The following is a 23,426-nucleotide window of genomic DNA, read 5'->3' as shown; positions in this document are numbered from 1 at the left end:
GGACCCCAATGATGAAGCATTTCACCACTAGGTTGGTGAGTGAGGGTTTTTTTACAAAAGGATGAATTCTGTCCTTTTTCGAACACACATCCCATTAAGAATCCATGATTCTCTATGGTGATACTCCTTCTTTTGTTAATTGAATACCAGCGGCTGCAACACGTTTACAGTACAGAAGGCTCCAGTCTGGAGAACAGCGAATTAAGAGGTATAATGCTTACCGATTGATCTGCTCCTCGCTTGACTCTCACTCTCATCTGCCTTTCTTCCTCCTCTGCCTTTCCCTCTCACAGCTACCTCCTTCTCAAACCTCCACGTAGCACGACCTGCCACGACCACCCTTCTCAGTCGTCTTTGTTCTCTCCCTTCCCCCAGCTGTTGTTTAGACCCCTTCATCACTCGCACTAGACCCCGCTTTACTGTTCCTGGTCACCAGTCTGAACACAGTGTCTGTTGTCAGCAAGCCCATCACACCACGCTATGCGCCACATGTCCTGCCCCTGTGATGAGACCTGCAGGCACTGGCCTGCCAGGGAGAGTGCCTCTCTGCCAGGATGCAAGGTAGAAAAAAGCAGGTTGTGTGGGTTCCTTGCAGTTCAATACTGCTTGCACCACCTGCATGCTAGCAGGCTTTCCCAGGGCCTGCTGCTTAGCACCAGTACACGTCGTGCTGGATCAAGAGCGCCGTGCCAGGCTGTGAAAGGCCGGTAGCTTGGAGTGGAGGCTGAGATCAGCAATAGCGTCATCATCTTTGGCCTGTCCCAACCCAGCTAAACTCAGTTAGGCCAATCTGGGCAGTTGGGTTTGGTGAGGGCAGGCAACGGGTGTAAAAAATGCCCAAGAATAATAAATGACAATTTATATTTATATCAAAAGGGAGGGAAGAGGATTCACGGTCCATTCGGTAATAAATGACAATACCAGGCTACAAAATTTAGATGCAACTCATGGGGGTTCGGCGAGCTACCGGTAGCTCGCGATTGACCGGTTGGAGACCCCTGCTCTACAGCTTGGCTTGTCCCCTTCGGTGACCCCTTGGTGCCTGCTCAAAAGACTTCTGAGAGAGGAGCTGTTTCAACAGAGGGACCTATGACTCATCAGGTAAGGGAAGCATGAACCCAGTTTGGTACTCCACCACACTTCACAGCAGTGTTTGTCACCAGTATCAATTGGTATGGTCCACGCCAGAGAGAATCAAGATAGTTTTTCCTCATATATTTTCTGTGGAGAACCCAATCCCCTGGGTTCAGGTCATGGCAAAGATGTTTTGAGGCCTGTGCAGTCTCTGCTTCAACCTGATAAGACACAGAACTAACCACATCAGCCAATCCTACAAAGTAGTCGAGGACAAAATCATCTGTAATAATTTATCACTGCAGTAGTTGGCACAACAGGCAAATGCATTGCTCTCCCCATTAGTATCTAATGAGGCGACTAACCAGTTCTCCTGTCGGGAATGCTGCGCAGACTCTTAAGCACCAAAGGCAATGAATCATGCCATTTTAACAATTTCGAAGTGCAAACTAGCCAACCTTGCCCTTAAAGTCCAGTTGACCTGCTCCACCATTCCAGACACTTCTGGCTTGTAACTACGGTGCAGTCTTTTATACACATTCAATGTGGTGCAAAGCAAATTCATAATCTTGTTATGAAAGTGTGCACCTCTATCCGATTCCAATGTAGTTGGAAATCCGAATCTAAGAATGAGTTCCCTGAGCAACAGCTTCACTACTGTGAGACAATCACACCTTCTAGTGGAGTACGCTTCAACCCATCCAGAAAAGATGCATACAACAACCAGGATGCATCTCAACCCGTTAACACACAGGCATCTCAACAAAGTCTATTTGAATCTGATTAAAGGGACCCCCTGATCTGCCAATGTGACTCAAGGCAACAGCATTCTTCTTCCCAGCGTTCATATGTTGACACGTGATACATCGATGACACACAGCTTCCGCAATCACTCAGAACCTTGGATTGAACCAAGTCTGTCTGAACAATCTCACCATCCCATCCCTTCCTATATGAGCCACACCATGAATCTGCCATGCCATTGGGTTTAACAAACAATCTGGTAATACCGTGCTGCCATCAACTGACTCCCAAAAGTAATTTTCTGCATTCTTGCAACCTGCTCTAATCCAGCTCGCTTGTTCCTATCTGTAGCTTCCATTGGCAAACGTCTCACTTGATCCCACGTGTCAGCAACAGCTAGCATCATGCTAAGTACAGTCTACTCTATACTTTAGCCAGTATATTCCCCTTTAAAAAACACATGCATGGCTAACACAGAAATGAGCAACTTCGTCCTCGTACCTATTCCCTGTAGTAACAAAGTCATTTCCCCTTCCGTGGGCTGTGCAGTGCACTTAAGAACAACCACTTCTCTTGGCAGTTGCAAAGCTTCCAACAGTTGTCTCATGTTCTAGAGGTGGGCGGAATTTGCGTTGCTGTCCTATGCAAAATTCCATGAAAAGGCAAGAAATCTCCCGGAGCGCGTGGAATTTGGCGTGCTCGCGGAGATTTCTTGTTGTCCCGTTATAATCTATGCAGGGTCTCAGGGGCAGACGAGCATCGTGCCAGAATGAATGCTGCCCTGCATATTTCTCCAAGAAGATGCAATCCGTTTTGTGCAATTCCTCTACTCAGCTGGAGTACTTTCTACGGGCTAATCAGTAAGTGATACCTCATTGGGTAAATGTATAGCGCTTTTCCTACACAACAGCTGCCTAAAGGGCCAGTGACCATGTGTGTCTGTAACTTTGCCACCGCGCCAAAAGGCGCCGGGGTCCCTTGAGTGAGCTGTCCATCATAGTGGGTAAAGGGCGGAAAGAAATTGCATATCGCTAGTGTGTGTGGGGGCGGGTGGGGCTTCTATGCGAGTTCACATGCCTCTTGTTTATAAAGGTCAGAGACCGATCAGAGCAGCAGATGAGGAGAAAGAACCTCCTGGTCACAGGAACTACACGGGGACTGCGCTCGAGAAAGTCAAGGATGCAAAGACCTCCATCAAGCATCACATCACAGCTAATGTACGATGGTAGGTAGGGGAAGAAAGCACACCTGCCCTGCCTCAACCGAGCTCAGCTCAGTAAGTTTTTGGGCTGAATAATGCGTTACAGAATTTGAGCTTCCACTTGAGCACCTGCTTTATCTGTAAGTGCTTCCTGTCGAGATTAAATTTTTGTGACAGGTGTGGGGGCGGGGCCAAACGGACAGGGCTTCTATGCGAGTTCACATGTCTCTTCTTTATAAAAGGTGAGAGACCGATCAGAGCAGCTGATGATGAGAAAGAACCTCCTGGTCACAGGAACTACATGGGGACTATGCTCGAGAAAGTCATGGATGCAAAGACTTCCATCAAGCATCACAGCTAATTTACTACGGTAGATATGGGGAGAAAGCATACCTGCCCAGCCTCGACTGAGTTCACAAGGTTTTTGGGCTGATTAATGTGTTACAGAATTTGAGCTTCTACTCGGGCTCCTGCTTTATTTATATCTGTGAGTGCTTTCTAGTGAGGTTCAATTAATACCTCATGCCCCCGAATTCCATTCAGCCGGAGATCGCAGAAGTTTCGATATTTCCGCGTTCCACGCGGAACGCGGAAATGCCGCAATTTTGCAGGTTCTGCGGGCGGAATAGAATTTGCCACCCACCCTTAACATATTCCTCATTCCTGATTGGGGAACCTGATGATGTTAGAACCCTCTCTGCGACCATAGCTGTAAAAAATCATGAACCACACCGAAACCATACTGGCTCTCATTATAGATGGTGTCTCAGATCTGCTGAGATACAAGGCATGCAAGGGTCAAGGCAATGATTTCGGCCACTTGTCGGAGTGTACTCCCTGTAACAAGCAGCTTACACCACTCCTGGAAAGGTACAAATGCTGCTCTCATATTACTTGCATTGACTCTTAGGAATGAACCATCAACAAAAAGGGTTTGATCTGGATCAGACAATGGCTCATCGGCAATGTCAGGTCTTGGTTTTGTGCAAAGCTCAGTGACATCTAAACAGTCATGGACTTCAGAATCTTCCCCTCAACATTTGGAATAGGTAACAGGATTTAACACAGAACGTTTCAGGGTAACATTCTCAGCAGTAAGTAACACCTGCACATATCTTGTCAACATGTTATTTGTCAAGTGCCATGGTTTTGTTCTCGTCATGAGGAGCTCAACTGAATGTAGTACATATACCTTAAGAGGATGACCCATCACAATGCTTTCATATTGTTCAATACTGAAACCAGTTGCAGCAATAGATTTGAGACATCCAGGCACCGCTGAAGCTACAGGATCTAATGCAGCTGAGAAATGGGCCACTGGTCTACGAGCACCTCCATTTGTCTGGGTAAGTACAGGAAGAGCACAACCCTCTCGCTCATGGCAGAATAAAGAGAAGGCCTTGTTGTAAACAGGTATTCCCAAAGGTGGAGCGCAACACAGGCAGTCTCTCAACTCCAATAAGGCAAGCAAACAGTTGTTATCCCAAGGTACCAGATCACACACATCCTTATAAGTCAGCATCTGCAAGGCTTCTCCATCAAGGAGAAGTTAGAAATCCACTGTCGGCAACTATTCCCAAGAACATTCTGACCTCTTTCTGGGTATTGGGGGGATTCATTTGCATGATCGCCTCCATTCTCTCTGGTGACACCTTTCTTTTGCCTTTTTCAATTCGATGACCCAAATACTGCACTTCATTTAGACAGTACTGAAGCTTACTTGGAGATACCTTATGCCCTTTGTTAGCTAGATGGTTCAGTAAGGCAGTGGTATTGTCCCTGCAAACTCCTGTGTTTCAGATGCAATGAGGAGGCCATTGATGTATTGGAATAGCACTGAATTTCGGGGCAGAATCAAACTCTCAAGGTTCTTTTTCAAAACCTGGTTGAATATGGATGGATTTTCAGTATACCCTTAAGGGATACAACATCATGTTAAGACATGATTCTCCAGAGGGAAAGCAAATAAAAATTGCCTTTCCTTGTGCAATGGGATGGAGAAAAATGCTTGGTAGATATCAATCTCTGTGAACCACTCAGCTTTACAAGGAATCTGAAATAGGATCACAGATGGATTTGGTACCACAGGATTACATGGAATCACAATGTTAATGACGTTTCTCAGGTCCTGGACAATGCAATATTTCCATTCGGCTTCTGCAGCCCCATGATAGGAGTATTGCACGGACTACCCATAATTTACTTTAGGATGCCCTGCGCAATCATGGACTCAATTACGGGTATAATCCCTGCCACTGTTTCTGGGGTCAGGTTGTACTGTGGCAGTTTTGGAAACTCGGCACTTGGCTTACCCTGCATGTGGACTGGCTCGACTCCTCAAATCAATTTTATCTCCTCCCCTGAGAAGTCCCATACAACTGGAGAGACTGTCTTTCAGAACCAGCGGCATGTCTTCCATCGTCAGTAGAGGGAACAAGGTAGAGTAAAAACTCTGATTTGCCAGTTTAAAGGCAATGCCCTCATTGTTAGTCTGCAAGTCAATTCCCTTTGGTGTGCAATAGATGGTACAATTCAATTTGGACAGCAGATCACGCCCTAGCAAAGAGACGGAACTCGAATCACATACCACAAACTGATGGAGATCCTGAAAAGGCTAGAATTTTCACTGGTACCTCTTCTGTCAAAGGGCTCTTCATTCTTCTATTAGAGACTCCTACAACTTAGAATTATTTTCCAGAGAGGGGCAGTTTTGGGGCTACTGCAGACCTCACAGTAGAATGGTTAGCACCAGTATCAATCAAGAATGTAATGGAATGGCCATCCACGTCTGCTTCTACATATGGTCCACCATGGTCTACCTCTAAGACTGCTCGAATTGTACAGTCTTCCTCCCCGCTCAGGCACCGTCATAAGGACAGATCCAGATCAAACTCATGCATTGCTTCCATTAAGGGCATCTGATGATAAGTTTGGTTGCCCAGTGAGATTCTCGGTGGCTGAGGTGCTTTCACTAGCTCGCTCTAAATCCCTCCTTCATCTGTCACCTGCACAAGTTCTCCTTCCTGCACTTGATTCGCAGGATTAAGGCGACACTTGCGCTTCCAATGCCCAATTTTGTGACATAAAGGACAGGCTGTGGTGTTTTTCAGGGTTGCATCATCTATCCCTGTATTGAGATCTATAGGGACACCTCTTCCTATTCCCTGTCCCATCAACCCTGCGACTGATGTTACTTGGACACCTTCTGTGATATTCCCATGGCCGCGAGTTATGGTTCCCATTATTTCTTGTACCTGTTCTCTCTTTCGCGCATTTCGCATTTGGACCAGCATCAGTTTCTCATTTATCCTCCTATGCTTAGAGTCCACCTCATCACTGCTATACCTAGAATTCCGTAGGATATCGTCTACAGATTTGTTTTGCCAGCAGATTAGGTGCTGTTGTATCATGAGGCTGATCTCCATCCTTAATCCAGTCATACATTTAGATACAAATTGTCCCATGTCCTTAGGGTCAAGTTTGTCTAACCCACTGTACTTCTTAAAGGCTTTCAACAGCCTCTCATAGTAAGCATGTTCTGACTCTTTAGGGTTCCTGGGTTGTTCGATTTATTTGAACCCAATCGATGTCCTGTGGGGCTATTTTGGACTGCAACCATGTGATCACCTGATCATGTTTCTTCATAACCAAGGGTGAAGGACCATGCGTCACTGGATGTCTCTCTGGCTCAGCACCAGGCCACTCAATAGCTATCTTACAAGCAGACCATAGATCATTAGAAACCACAATTTTAAACAAGGTATTCAAGTCAATCCACAACACTGTCTGAATTTTATCAAAGCGACCGACTTGCTTATACCGCTGCACAAGTTTCACCCTCAGCCTGGGACAATCATTTGTGAATGCAGCAAGGTCACCCCTACTCTAGAGATCATGTACATACCCTCCACTAGGAACTTCCCATAACAGATATGCCTCTACTCCCTGCATTCCCCCTCCTGGAGGTGGTGTCTCTTAAGTCTCCTTTCTTACACTCTTCTTCTTTGACTATCTCTCCTCAATCGTATCCATGCATACTCCAGGCACTCTCCTATTACCAATGGTCGAATGTGTGTCTTTAACCCCGTCACTCTCTTTTCCTATAGCTCCTGGTCACTGTAAGTGAGCCTATGATTTCCACGCAAGGTTTTTGTTGAAGACTAATCTACTCCATGCCTTTGAACCAACTCCGACAACTCTCTTGCCCTTTAGTTGACATCCTTTGCTGCAAACAACAGGTAATCTGGATCATAGGTCTCTATTCTGTCCAAAGGTAGGTTCCCACTGGTAATTTCATCTACTTCCGCCTTCAGCCTTACCACATCCATCAACTTCACCTTCATTGCAGCCTTGATGGTTCTCTGACTCAATGTTCTACTCTGACTTTCCTTGCTATAAATATAGTCTCACAACCAGGAGTACAAGACCGCTATATCTAGGACATGTTGGTTTCTAGAGGCTCTCTGACTTGTGCTTGCTTCTAAGGTCACAGCACTTGGTCCTCTCACAGGAGTTTCCCACATCCGTAGATCTGAACTATTGCTTATCATGGGTATAGCCTGTAAAGTACTGGAGCCAATACGCACTCCAGAAGGGTCAGCGGTATCCGCTAAAGGGGTACTATATTCCATAGGCACTAATGAAGGACAATTCCCATTTGAGCTCCTTGTTGTACTCAATCCAGTATCTTCAGCGTGTTTGGTTGTCTCTGAATAAGAGTTCTCACTGAAGTCGGTCATAAACAGAAACTACAGGGCCAGTTGTAACTGGTACTGTAAGAGCTACCGGCAATCGTGCAGCAGCATTAACTCCATTCTGTTCCATATCTCCCAAGGCGGACACTCCTGTTGATATCCTTCCCACGACTCCTGGATCAGGACCCACTTGAGCTACTACACTCCCTACCTTATGAGCACTTCCTGAGTCTCGCCCTTCTACAACCAATTGTGGACTATAAGGTGAAGGACTTTCAGCCAACAACCCATCCAACAAGCTGTCTTTGTTGTCCCTACTGTTGCTTCCATTTGGCCTTTTACTCATGTCCAGTGACTCCCCATTGCCTACTAATACTGGGTACAACCTCACTCCCTCAATGGTATCCACTCTCCATCTCTTAAGTATTGCATCCTGATATGCCTTCACAGTTTTCCTCATTCTCCCTTGATATTTCTCCCTCTGCTTAGCAAAGGTTGCAGTGCAAACATTGCTTCTCTGAGCTGTTTTAATTCATTCAACTGAAATGAGCCAAAGCGTGGAAATGACAATTCACCCTCCTTCTCAGTGATCTTATGCAAATTTTGGAGCCAAAATAAAATGAGAAGCCCAACTTTTGTCTTCATATAGTGTGCTGGGGCGTGGCCTCTTTGCCTACTCGAGCATCAACCCATTCATCACCTCTGCAAAGATCCTGCAACACCTTAAAACACAACATGAGTCCAAAATGCTAATTTTCATTCAATTGATTACGATGGACAAATCTTATTCAGCCACAACTTTCCAATGATTAACCAACCAATCCAGGCGCGCTGTTACAGCAACCCACCTATCGCAGCACGGCACACTCTGACATCACTCTCACTCCTCGCAGCAGCTCACTCTCCTTCACAATTTCTCTGTGCACATTCACTCACACAATTGTCTTAAATCCGTAATTGTCTGCCATCTAAAAGGATTGAAAGAATTCAACCACTCAAGAACATTTACACACAATAACCCTCAACCAACGTGGATCACCCGAATCAGTATAGTTAACCCCAGAACACAAGGTCCACTAGACAATTTCTATATGTTCCATTCACACAAAGTTCCCTGCCTTAGGTGGAACTGGTGATGACGTCTCATGACAACTCCTCAGTTCTTAAGTCAGACAATCACAATCTCAGTGTCTTCTACACCATTTAATATGTCCCGGGATCTTAGGCACCTTCAGGACCTGCAACTCAAATTTCAATCCTTGGACCATGTCTCACCAAAAACGACATAAACCCTATTAATACTCACTCCTCCTTTCACCTCTGATCTCCCCGCACCATCACACACCACTGGTCTTCGCCAAATTCCATTGCTTTCTGTTCTTGATCATTGGGCTCTATTTTGGGATTTTGGGGTTCTAGGTTCCTCTTGTATAAGCTATTTTTAGATTCTCCACTTACTTCTTGTGTGAACCATCCTACACTGCTACTGACTGAAAGGGCCTGGTCCATACGTTCTAGATTTTTTCTAGAGTAACACTCTGATGGTTCTTCTTTTTCGCAGCATGAAAGTGTAAAGGGGAGAAAAGTCAATAAGCCAATCAGCCAATTAATCTCTTGGATACATAATAACTCAAAGACAACTACTTAAGGATGGTTAATTTATTATAAAGCTAAAAATAACTAAACAAAGAGACACCTCAACATAAAAGAATATAAGTACAGAGGAATCAGCATGAAGCCAAATCTGTGTATCCAGTTTAGCTGGAGCAGCATAAGCAGCACAATTAGTTCAAGAACTAGAATACAGAAAATCAGGAAACATGAGTCAAACATTTCCCTGCATCGAGGGTTGGTGGATAAAAAGCATTACATCTATCCCTACACTAAGGTGACATCCCTAAATAAGCATTTTCAGTAACCCTGGGCGTAGTTCGCGTACGCACGGTACGCGTAGCTATGCGAACTGCGTAGTGTGGTAGGAAAAATGCTGTTCACACTGATTGCACAGTCACGGATGCTTGTCCGAACTGTGCAATCATGCAAACGGCATATTGCATAGTGCAAGTGGTAATTTTCTGCTGCTTGAGTAGACCTGTACTTGAGCGGCAGCTTTCTCAACGTGGACCAGTATTTTCTCATCACGAGTGGTTGCGAGCATACGCGACCACTCGCAATAAGAAACGTGACCTCCCTGCGTTGAGAATCTCGCCGGGAGGTTTATTTTCCACGCTCGCGATCGGCAACTTGATGCTGCTGATCGCGAACGAGGAAAAAGTCACGCCGGGATGGTGATTTTACTCGCTAGCAGTTGCCAACTTGACCTTGAGGACCGAAAGCGTGCAAAAAATGCCCGCTATGCTACTCGTTTTTGCACAGTACTACGTGCAATTAGCGTAGCACGTAGTTGCGCAAACTATGCAAACTCTGCGAGCGTAGCGTAGTGTTCCACCCAGGGTTAATTTTCACGTGTTTTAGCACGTGGAGTCTTCCTAATAAGTTTCCCCATGATCAATGGGTCAAGTAGTATATAGCGATGAAAGCAAGAGCTCATTCTAAGGTGCTCTCTCTCTCTGAAGGCAAGAAAGAAATGGCGCACTATCCCTAATTCCAGCATACAATTATTCACAGGTGGACCTTGGATCCACCCTGGGTACAGTCCAGAAGGAAATTTTTCACAATGTCGATGGTGTACCTTCCGCTACACAATTTGTTCTGGGTTCCCAGGCCTTCTCCTGTGTGAATCACAATGACCTTCCTTTATCAACTCACACCACACGATTGTAACTTATTCTCTCCTTGACTGACTAGTAAAACAACAACATTATTCTATCTAAGTGAGTGCTTCTTCACATGCAACACAAACATGAGAAAAAACTAATTTCACAGTGTTGGACCTGCGATGGGCAAGCCCAGCACAAAGGGGGTAGCTTGGCTCAAGTGACAAGGCAAGTGAAGGCTGTAGTGTTAAGCCGGCTCTGACCCAATAATAACTCCTTGTACATCCACACCAAAAAGAAGGACACCACACCACTGCTGTAGAAAAATACGATTCCTTTATATAAAAGTTCTTTGTTGTAAATAGGGTTGACTGGGAAAGCACATATACATTTCTTTTGGTCATACAGTTCTGGTAATAAATAGTATTTAATAAATAGAATAACTTCAGGGATGAGTATCACAATAAATATCAGAATAAATATCAGAATAAATATCAGAATATATATTGGTTCATTTAAATAAACAACCACATGTTTCTTCTGGTATCGCTGCCACCAATTAAATACTTTAGAATCATTACATGTGCAATACGCTTCAAATGGGAAAGATAACTCTTACTGTTATGCTGTTTTCAATGACCGGGTATACGGCTTCTCTGGGCACAAAATAAGGTTTGGGACTCTTTAATAATCACTCAAGGCGTATGCGCGTATATCTAGAAGGCAAGGAAACACAGTAAATACATCATTTGCACTCGGCGGTCACCGGGATAGGATCTCTGCTTTGCCGGTGAAGTCTATGCGCGCCTACGGGCTTTAGCACCACTTGAGCACAGGCGGCACCAGTTCAAAGTCTTTAGACTGACGAACGGGCTGCCGGAGAGGTCACACAACCTTCGCGCACAGTCAAATGAATGCCGGTTCACAGTTCCTTCACAACGCTGCATTCACTATGAAGAAACGGGCCCACCTCACATCGGCTGCAATCAAAATACGATTCAGTCGGGCACAGCACTTCTCTCGTTAGCGACGGGGCTCTCAGGGGCTCCACGGACCTCCCTCCGACTTCCGCATACAGGGTGGTTCCCGCCCACAGATACAGCTCCCGGGTCACTGGGGAGTGGCAGAGATGCTAGTCCCGCCCAACGAAGGCCGGCCTTTCCCCGCCCGGCACACCACCTCACCTTCAATCTGCGCAGGAAGCGCTCTACGCTGGCGGGGCTCGGAGACGTCCGAGCTCCCCTCTAGAGGCACCTGTCGCGAAGGGGGCACAGCTGACGATCGCGGTCGTGGCGAACTTGCTCTCGCCTCGCGACTCGATAAATCGATCACAGTTCACCACCGGGGGGGCGGGGAGGCACACGAATCTGGCCACAGTCTTTTGGGGGCAATGAGGTACTCGCTGGGCAGGCGCTGTAGGCGCTAGATCACTTCTCACGTAGCTGACTGGAACGCCAGTCAGACACAACGCCAGCAACCCTTTGCTGCTCTACTGCCTGCGCTACCAGCCACCTCAGGGGTCAACAGGGCAGGTGTCAATCTGGTGTCAAGTCTGGAATCTCTTAATCTCCTTCTCTAGTCTGAACAATCTTCATCTTCTTCTAAAATGGCCGCCAGGGACTGGGCCTTATATAGCCAGTGCCCTGGGGTACTGGCACGAGCCAGAAGGTTCTAGAACCTTCTCTGGCTGTGACAATGACAAGGCACTCTTGAGGGGTATTTAGGACACTCACAGCCACCGTACTGGGGTTCTAGAGCAGCCATTTTGTGTACCTGAGGAAAATAAAGGAATTCCTGTCAGAAATGCGCGCCAAACAAAGGGCGCCAAAACCTCAAAAGGCCAGGGTTCATGAAGGCTCCAATGGGAGTCACTTCACATGAGGAAAAAGGGTGTCCACCATTTTAGGTTCATTTTATACAGGTTGACAACCCCAGTTTGTAATGCCACAGGTTTGGGCCAGGCGCCTTGTAAATAGGTGCCACAAACTTTGTGAGCAACTGGGCATCAAGGAACATCTAACCCCATGAGACAACACATAAAAAGTCCTGGTAGACAAATAAAAAGCGACAAATTTTGGGAGGCACAGGGGAACAAAAAGAAATCATAGTGGTGAGGGGACTCTCAGAAGCAGACGGGTCTAACTCGCGTCCCCCCCAGCTGAAAGTGGGGAGAGCTACCCAACCCCTTGGGAGTCCTCAACACTAAGGCGGAAATACCTGGAGAGACCGTCTGCATTGGCGTGGTCAACTCCGGGCCGGTGTTCAACCGAAAGTCCATTCCCTGTAGGGAGATAGACCACCTCAACAGTTTGGGATTTTCCCCCTTCATTTGCATGAGCCAACAAAGGGGTCGGTGGTCTGTCTGAACAAGGAAGTGTGAACCAAACAAATATGGTTGCAGCTTCTTCAGTGCCCAGACCACCGCAAAGGCTTCCCGCTCGATGGTACTCCACCTCTGTTCCCGGGGAAGCAGTCTCCGTGACAGAAAGACCACGGGTTGATCCAGACCCTCTTCATTGAGTTGCGATAGCACCGCCCCAATGCCAATGTCGGATGCATCTGTCTGGACAATGAACTCTTTTGAAAAATCTGGAGCCTTCAGGACTGGAGCTTTACACAATGCTTGTTTCAGAGTGTCGAAGGCTCGCTGGCAAGCCTCCGTCCAAATGACTCTCCTGGGTTGCTTTTTGGCCGTGAGTTCTGTAAGGGGTGCCACGATAGTGCCATACCCCTTCACAAATCGTCTGTAGTAACCTGTGAGGCCCAGGAAGGCTCGGACCTCAGTCTGGGTCTTGGGGGGTTTCCAGGCCATGATTGCCTCAATCTTCGCCTGAAGGGGCTGCACCGTTCCCTGGCCCACCAAGTATCCTAAGTACACTACCGACCCCTGTCCAATCTGACATTTGCTGGCCTTGATCGTCAAGCCAGCCCGTTCCAGGGCCTGGAGAACGGCTTGCAAGTGTTGCAAGTGATCCTCCCAGCTGCTACTGAAGACAGCTATGTCATCCAAGTAAGCAGCAGAGAATGACTCCATCCCGGTGAGGATCGTGTTCACCAGCCGCTGAAAAGTGGCAGGAGCGTTCTTGAGCCCAAAGGGCATCACGCAAAACTGGTAGTGTCCATCAGGTGTGGAGAAGGCTGACCTTTCCTTGGCTCCATTAGACATGGGAATCTGCCAGTACCCTGCAGTGAGGTCAATGGTACTGAGATATTGGGCAGCTCCCAACCGGTCAATCAATTCATCCGCCCGAGGGATCGGATGAGCATCCGTTTTGGTTACCGAATTTAGTCCTCGGTAGTCCACACAGAATCTCAATTCTGGTGTGGTGCCAGGTGTGGGCAGCTTTAGGAACTAACACCACCGGGCTAGACCAAGGGCTACTTGAAGGTTCGATGACTCCTAGCTCCAGCATCTTAGCTACTTCGCTTTGGATACTGGCCTTCACCTTGTCAGACAGCCGGTAAAACTTTGACTTTACAGGTGGGCTGTCCCCTGTGTCCACGTCATGGGTACACAGATGGGTCTTACCCGGGACAAGGGAGAACAGAGGAGCGAATGACCCCAAGACCTGGCGACATTCCTCCTGCTGCTCAGGAGTCAGGGTTGGCGAGAGTTTCACTCCCTCCACTGACCCATCCTTTTCTTGAGACGCAAAAAGGTCGGGCAGAGGCTCCGTGTCCTCTTCCTCCGATCCGTCAGTCACCATAACCAACATGACTTCGGGCCTCTCGTAGTGGGGCTTGAGGCGATTGGCATGTAACACCCGATGCGGATGCCGAGGGGTCTTTACGTCCACCAGATAGGTAGACTTGCCCTTCTTCTCCAATACCTCATAGGGGCCTGTCCAACAGTCCTGGAGGGCACTCAGCTCTCCAGGCTCCATCACCCACACCTTCTGGCCAGGCTCCAACTCCACTGGGTGAGCATTGTGGTCATACCACGCTTTCATGACTGCCTGACTGGCTTCCAAGTTGTCAGAAGCTTGCTTCCACAACTTAGCCATTTGGCTTCGGAAGGCCAGCATGTAGCTCACCACATCCTGGGGAACTTTCCGGGGAGATTTTTCCCAGGAGTCCCTCACCAGGCTGAGAGGTCCACGTACAGGGTGCCCGTACAAAAGCTCGAAGGGGCTGAAGCCCACTCCCTTTTGCGGCACTTCCCTGTAGGAAAAGAGCAAACAGGGTAGGGGGACGTCCCATTTCCTCCGCAGGCTTTCGGGTAGACTTCTGATCATACCCTTCAAGGTTTGGTTGAACCTTTCCACAAGACCATTGGCCTGTGGGTGATAAGGAGTGGTGAACCTGTAAGTCACTCCACACTCCTTCCACATGGCCCGCATATATGCTGACAGGAAGTTGGTCCCCCTGTCAGACACAACTTCCTTGGGGAATCCCACTCGGGTAAAGATCCCCATCAGGGCCTTGGCCACTACTGGTGCAGTAATGGTTCTCAGAGGAATTGCCTCTGGATACCTTGTGGCGTGATCCACCAGGACCAGGATAAACCTGTGACCGGATGATGTAGGTGGATCTAGGGGCCCAGCAATGTCGATGCCCACCCTTTCAAAGGGGGTGCCAATGACGGGAAGTGGTTCCAGGGGAGCCTTCAGCTTCGTCCCTGTTTTCCCACTGGCTTGGCATGACACGCATGACCGACAGTATGTGTCGGACGCCACCCTCATTCGAGGCCGATAAAAGTGGGGGACAAGCCGGGCAAAGGTCTTGTCCTGACCCAAGTGTCCTGCCAAGGAAATCTCATGAGCCAACTCTAATAGGAAGGCTCGGTAACACTGTGGGACTACCAGGGCCCGTGACAATCCGTGCACTGGCGCCCTGGGTTCACTGTAGAGGAGACCATCCTCCCAGTAAACACGATAGTTCCCAGACTCGTTACCTGCTGCCTGGGCTTCAGCCTGTTGCCTCTGACCCTCGAGGGTGGGACATTCCCTTTGTCCCTTGCTCAGTTCCTCCCTGGATGGTCCTCCTTCCACTCGCCACTCAGCGGGGATAGGCAAGTCCTCCAACGGAACCATGTCCTCCTCCGCGGACTCCGGGTCCACCTCCACAGGTGGCCTATCCGTCTCACGGGGCATGGACATCGAGGCAGGCTCCTCCTATCCTCGAAATGTTCCCTCATCAGCAGTTGGGTGGGCCATTGTTCCAGGCTCCAACCCACGCGACTTCTCCTCCCGAGCAGCCGCAGACCTGGTACTCACACAGGCCCAATCAGGTGTACCCAGCATCTCAGTATGAGTCCGGAATTCCATCTCCTTCCAAGCATTGTGCTCCATATCATTGCCCAGCAGACAATCGACTGGCACGGCGGGGCTTACGGCAACTCGAAGTGAACCTGCAACCCCTCCCCACTCAAAGGGAACCTCGGCCACAGGATAGTGGCCCATTCTGCCGTCAGCCATCGCGGCTGGATGAAGTACGCCTGGAATCACCTGCTCTGAGGACACCAGATGACTCCTTACCATAGTCATACTGGCTCCTGTATCTCTTAGAGCTTCTCCTCTATGGCCATTGATGGTGACCCATTGCCCATACTTGGTAGTATTTGAGGGCATCTGGATCTTTGGAACCACCTCCCGATCACCCAGGGACACTAAGGTGACACCCGCCCACTCCCCCCCCTTAACTAAGGGCATCTCCTCCCCGAGCGCTACACTAGCGACTCCCGGGGCCTTTCCTCCAGTGGGAGGGGGTGGTCTCTTTGGGCATTTCACGTCTCCCTTATAATGTCCAATACCACCGCACTCATAGCAATGGATAACCCTTGGCTGCTCACTCTGGCCAGGATTAGGGTTCTTCTGCGGGTTAGCCTTAGAAGTGGAGAAGAAACTTTTCTCCTTAAAGGTATTTTGGGGGCCTTTGGAGAACTCCTGCTTCTTGTTATCTCCCCCCTCTTTCTTCTGGGGAGCGCCCTGTCCGGACTTCTGAGAATCTCCTCCCGTCCCCTTCGTGGACACTCGGGTACTTGCCCAAATGTCCGCCTCCTCAGCAAGCTTACGGGGGCAAGTAAGTTTGCTGTCTACCAGGTGTTGCCTCAGCTCGGGAAGACATTTCTCGAGTAGATGTTCCTTGAGTATCAGGTCGTACAACCCTCGATAGTCCTCCACCTCATTACCTTGTACCCACCCATCCAGGGCTTTCTTAGCAAAATCCAGGAAGTCAACCCAATTCTGTGAGCTCAGCTTGTGGCTGCCCCTAAACCTTTGCCGGTATTTCTTGGGGGTCAACCCAAACTTCCTGATGAGCACCACCTTCATGGCGGGGTAATTAACCTGTTCCTCCCGGTCTAGGGCCAATAGGGCATCCCTACCTGTCGGAGGCATGTACCGGTATAATCCACCACCCCAATGCTTCTCATGGATCCCATGGGCTCTTAAGGAGACCTCATAGGCTGCCAGCCACTTGGCTATGTCGTCTCCAGCGGTATAACTGGCGACTATGTCCTTTGGTAAATGGGGCCTGGGCTCCCTGGCAAATTCCTTTGACTCGACACCCTTCGGAGTGATGTTAGGGGCCTGGAATTCGAGTTCTCGTAGCTTGAACTTGTGTTCCATCCTCCTCCCCTCCCTCCTTTCTTCCAACTCCATTTTTGCTATTTCCCACCTTAACAGTCTTTCCTCTCTCCTGTCAGCTAACTCGGTTTCTGACAACCCTCTCGATGACACACTGCTGCCCTCCCGTAAGGTTGCCTTGGGGCTGATTGACATCTCACCCACCCCCGGGGGACATTCCGCAGTCCTATCAATGACAGTACCTCTGTCCGATTCCTCCTCCTCCACCGTTCCCTCCGTGTGTGCTTCCACCCATGCTCGCAGACTAGTACGGAGCTCCTCTCTTTTGGCCCCTCGCCTGATAAACACTCCCCTCTCCTGACAGAAATCCTTGAGCTGTGCCACAGTATAGGTCTCCAGCTCTGACATTTCGAATTCCATCTTGTCAGTGAAAAGTGTGGACAACCACCCCGAAGTAGGTGACCAGGATAAGAACTTTGAGGGTCACTTCCACCCACCTCCAGGAAAGAATTTGGGAAAAAACAAAACGTTGAATTGGAGGGCCGCTAGGAGAAAACTCCGGGTGTGTACCTGTGGTGCACACTGAATTATTATGGGGTTCAAAACAAGCACGGCTCGCAATCCCACCCGCTGAGCACCAATTTTATGTTGGACCTGCGATGGGCAAGCCCAGCACAAAGGGGGTAGCTTGGCTCAAGTGACAAGGCAAGTGAAGGCTGTAGTGTTAAGCCGGCTCTGACCCAATAATAACTCCTTGTACATCCACCCATCCTGTTGCTGAGCTGGGTTAGGAGAGTTAAGGGTGGGTGCTGTGACGTCAGGGGAGGTAGGACAGGAGGTGATATGCGTGTAAGTCCGAGGGTTGGAAAGGTGCTCTTTGAGAGAGGGGAACAGGTTGTCAAGTAGTTCCAGGTTACTGTCTGTCGCTTGAATTAGGACAATCCCGTTATTGTAAATAGTGATGGTGGTTCTGCCTGGGAAGAGTTGGGATGGTGTGATGGAGAGTGTTAGGCCATGGGCGGATTTCCTGGTGGTGGAGACGGTGAGTAGGGTGAGGAACGCTTTTTTCCATTCAACTTGAGTCAATCCAACCTTGTGACTGGTCAGATCATCATATTGTCTCCTTCCTCATCAATGAAAAAATTAAATTTAACCCAGTTCAACCCTCTAAGCACAAAGCGTGGAAAAGAGACTTGAAGAAACTCAACCCAAACTCCTTACCGCCTAACAGCTGCAATCTCCTACTTCCCCCTTCCGGCGCTACGGACGTTCAACTTCTGACTGACCACTATCTCAATACTATGTCCACAATAATCAATGAGGCGGCGCCCATGAAACTGAAAAGAGTTTCGTCCAAGAAGATTTCCAACCCATGGTATGACGGGAGCCTCAATGAGGATAGACGGGCCATGCGAATGGCAGAGCGCACTTGGAGGTCAGCCCCTTCTGCAGTGCACCTAAAAAGTCTAAAGAAACAGAGAAACGCCTACTTCAGGAAAATAAAACGCTCAAAAAGAGATTTCTTCAGCCTCCAGCTCGCCCAAGCAAAAAACCGCCCAAGAAAATTGTTTGAGTTAATCAGAACACAATCCAAAGAGCAACCCCAGACACTCAGCACCATGGGCGTTACACCTTCCTGCGAAGACTTCTCTGCCTTCTTTATCCAAAAAACTGAGAAAATAAGAAGCGATCTCCTCAATGACGCTATCCTGTACTCCAACCCCCGACACACAGCAGTGCCTGAACCAAAGAACAATGCTACTTGGTCATCCTTTGGCACCTACTCCGAAGAAGAAATTGGCAGATTGCTCAGCACCTTGAAACCATCCAATCACCTCTCTGACCCCCTTCCTGCTAACGCTGTAAAAGACTTTTCCCATTTGCTTCTCCCACTCTGGACTAAGATTATCAATAGCTCTCTTCAACAAGGATCCATCCCCAACGCTCTCAAAGTCGGGCAAGTCACACCGCTACTAAAAAAAACAACAGCAGACCCCACTGATCTAAACAATTACCGCCCTATTACAAATATTCCCACTCTCGCTAAACTGTTGGAAAAATGCGTACAGCTACAACTGACTAAACACATAGATAAGTTTGATCTCCTCAACGCTCATCAGTCAGGCTTCCGAGCAGGGCACAGTACCGAAACTGCCATGACTCACATAGTGGACGACGCCCTCCAAATCCTAGACCAAAACGATACCTGCCTCCTCATCCTTCTGGATCTCTCCTCAGCATTCGATACAGTTAAACATGAGAACTTACTCGAACTGTTAAACACAAGAATGGGCATATCTGGGACTGTTCTCAAGTGGTTCACCTCCTTTATACACAACCGGTCACAAAGATTCAAAAGTAACAACCTGCTGTCCTCTCCGGTACCTGTATCGCTAGGCGTCCCTCAAGGATCCTCCCTCTCCCCAACACTGTTCAACCTAGTTATGGAACCTCTCACTACTTTGCTACAGACATCTAATGTTCACTTTCACAGGTATGCCGACGACACCCAACTTTATCTCAAAATACAATCTCCCAAGGACATCATGCTTCTGAACACCACGATCAGAAACACCCAATCCTGGCTTGCTGAGAATCACCTCACACTCAATGCGCTGAAGACTGAGTTCCTCCTGATCTCACCTCCCGCTAAAATCTCCACGGCTCAAACATGGCTTAAGCACTTAACGGCTCTAAATGTACAACCTATCGTCGTAGACTCAGCAAAATCTTTAGGCATAACACTTGACGCCAATCTCAACATGCAGCAGCACATCAGCAAGGCAACCAAAGGAGCGAACTTCCAAATCAATACCTTGAGAAAACTTAAACCCTTCCTTCCTGCCAAATACTTCCAAACTGCAGTACAATCTATAGTCATCCCGCACATAGAATACGGTAGCACTGCCCTCTGCGGGCTTCCCCTAACTACAATGGCACCCCTAAGAGCGTCCCTTAACGCCGCAGCGAGACTCATCACTGGCTCAAAAAAAACTCGCATATTTCCCCTGACTTTAAATCCCTGAACTGGCTACCTTTTGAAGCCAGAATACATCTGAAAATCGCCTGCATGACACACAAGGCTGTACACATGAACTCACCCGCCTACCTCACTCAAAAGCTGACAATTTCGGGTGGCTCTAGAACTACTAGAAGCACAAACAATCTTCTGCTGAAGCCTCGAAGATTTCGGAAGGAAAAAACATATAAACGCTCCTTTTCAGGAATGGCACCCAGGATCTGGAACTCACTCCCACCTGAAACCAGGCTCATCTCCTCCAACAAACTTTTTAAGAAAGAAGTAAAAGCGATCCTAATGGCTAAATACAAATGATCTACTATTCCGTATTTCTAATGAATCTGCTCTGTAAGACCTGCCTGACCCCCCTGGTCTATTGTATTACTTGTATTATCGACTTACTTGATTGTATACGTTCACTCTTTGTATATTGTTATATTGTTGACGCACCTGTTTGACTTTGTATATTGTTATATTGTTGACGCACCTGTTTGACTTTGCACACTTTACCCACACCACCTCAACGATCCCTACTTTTCTACTACTGACGCACCTGTGGGACTATACATCCTGCACTCACCCACCTCAACTATGCCCACCTTTATGCTATCTCCAAAAATTTTAAACACGCTTAAGCAAGTATATGCTCCTTATTTTTGTACTTTATATTATTGACGCAACTGTTTGACTATGCACCGTGTACCGACACTACCTCACCTGTGACCTACCTCATGTTTTTGACCTACCTATGTAACTAAGCACCTTGTACCTAACTACCTCAAATATTACTTTGTATTACTCTATCACCCCCGTGTCATTGTAAAGCGCTCTGATATCTGCAAAGATCTTGTTCGCGCTATATAAAACTTTCAAAATAAAAATAAAAATCCACACCAAAAAGAAGGACACCACACCACTGCTGTAGAAAAATACGATTCCTTTATATAAAAGTTCTTTGTTGTAAATAGGGTTGACTGGGAAAGCACATATACATTTCTTTTGGTCATACAGTTCTGGTAATAAATAGTATTTAATAAATAGAATAACTTCAGGGATGAGTATCACAATAAATATCAGAATAAATATCAGAATAAATATCAGAATAAATATCAGAATAAATATTGGTTCATTTAAATAAACAACCACGTGTTTCTTCTGGTATCGCTGCCACCAATTAAATACTTTAGAATCATTACATGTGCAATACGCTTCAAATGGGAAAGATAACTCTTACAGTTTATGCTGTTTTCAATGACCGGGTATACGGATTCTCTGGGCACAAAATAAGGTTTGGGACTCTTTAATAATCACTCAAGGCGTATGCGCGTATATCTAGAAGGCAAGGAAACACAGTAAATACATCATTTGCACTCGGCGGTCACCGGGATAGGATCTCTGCTTTGCCGGTGAAGTCTATGCGCGCCTACGGGCTTTAGCACCACTTGAGCACAGGCGGCACCAGTTCAAAGTCTTTCGACTGACGAACGGGCTGCCGGAGAGGTCACACAACCTTCGCGCACAGTCAAATGAATGCCGGTTCACAGTTCCTTCACAACGCTGCATTCACTATGAAGAAACGGGCCCACCTCACATCGGCTGCAATCAAAATACGATTCAGTCGGGCACAGCACTTCTCTCGTTAGCGACGGGGCTCTCAGGGGCTCCACGGACCTCCCTCCGACTTCCGCATACAGGGTGGTTCCCGCCCACAGCTACAGCTCCCGGGTCACTGGGGAGTGGCAGAGACGCTAGTCCCGCCCAACGAAGGCCGGCCTTTCCCCGCCCCGGCGCACCACCTCACCTTCAATCTGCGCAGGAAGCGCTCTACGCTGGTGGGGCTCGGAGACGTCCGAGCTCCCCTCTAGAGGCACCTGTCGCGAAGGGGGCACAGCTGACGATCGCGGTCGCGGCGAACTTGCTCTCGCCTCGCGACTCGAAAAATCGATCACAGTTCACCACCAGGGGGGCGGGGAGGCACACGAATCTGGCCACAGTCTTTTGGGGGCAATGAGGTACTCGCTGGGCAGGCGCTGTAGGCGCTAGATCACTTCTCACGTAGCTGACTGGAACGCCAGTCAGACACAACGCCAGCAACCCTTTGCTGCTCTACTGCCTGCGCTACCAGCCACCTCAGTGGTCAACAGGGCAGGTGTCAATCTGGTGTCAAGTCTGGAATCTCTTAATCTCCTTCTCTAGTCTGAACAATCTTCATCTTCTTCTAAAATGGCCGCCAGGGACTGGGCCTTATATAGCCAGTGCCCTGGGGTACTGGCACGAGCCAGAAGGTTCTAGAACCTTCTCTGGCTGTGACAATGACAAGGCACTCTTGAGGGGTATTTAGGACACTAACAGCCACCGTACTGGGGTTCTAGAGCAGCCATTTTGTGTACCTGAGGAAAATAAAGGAATTCCTGTCAGAAATGCGCGCCAAACAAAGGGCGCCAAAACCTCAAAAGGCCAGGGTTCATGAAGGCTCCAATGGGAGTCACTTCACATGAGGAAAAAGGGTGTCCACCATTTTAGGTTCATTTTATACAGGTTGACAACCCCAGTTTGTAATGCCACAGGTTTGGGCCAGGCGCCTTGTAAATAGGTGCCACAAACTTTGTGAGCAACTGGGCATCAAGGAACATCTAACCCCATGAGACAACACATAAAAAGTCCTGGTAGACAAATAAAAAGCGACAAATTTTGGGAGGTACAGGGGAACAAAAAGAAATCATAGTGGTGAGGGGACTCTCAGAAGCAGACGGGTCTAACACACAGCACACCTGAAATTCAATCTGTTAATTCTAAAGTGAAATATTTCTGGGACTTGCATTTCAGACCTATGAATTTCAGCCAAAATAAGAAAAACAACATATACGCTTTTACGAATTCACATAACATTAATGCATTTTCAACTAATACCTTTACCTATGTGTGAAATAATGTAATTATTAAGCACATGAAATACATGAATAATTGTCAGTTGCACAACACGGGTTCTTCATGTTATTGTTTCCTGCTAGTTACAATAATTTTCTACGTGGATTCTCCACACTACTTGTCAATGGCCTAATATACACTGTGTAGTCATGTTAATGCATTTAAAAAATGTGAACAATTCACGTGAATACAATACAACAAGTGATTATATGCGGGTGCACTCTAAACATGATTATGATGCACCCCTACAATTAAATGACATTTCCGCTTCATCAGTGTGCACATGCATACATTTGTGCTCAAAGGAATGATAGTGAATTCACACAATAAATTATGGTGAGAAATGAAACTTCTGGCTTGCTGAGTTCTACATCATCTGCTCACACTAGGGCACTGCGTGACACACTTAAAACCAACTTGGCAGGACTCAGAGAAAAGTTGTATACTGACATTGTAACAAATTAAGTTGTGTGAGTTGGTAGTTAGTATTGAGTATTGCGTTACATGCCTCAGGTTTCTAGG

This window comes from Lissotriton helveticus, chromosome 6, assembly GCF_964261635.1.
Source record: "Lissotriton helveticus chromosome 6, aLisHel1.1, whole genome shotgun sequence".
NCBI lineage: Eukaryota > Metazoa > Chordata > Amphibia > Caudata > Salamandridae > Lissotriton > Lissotriton helveticus.
Note: the sequence above shows the minus strand (reverse complement) of the source record.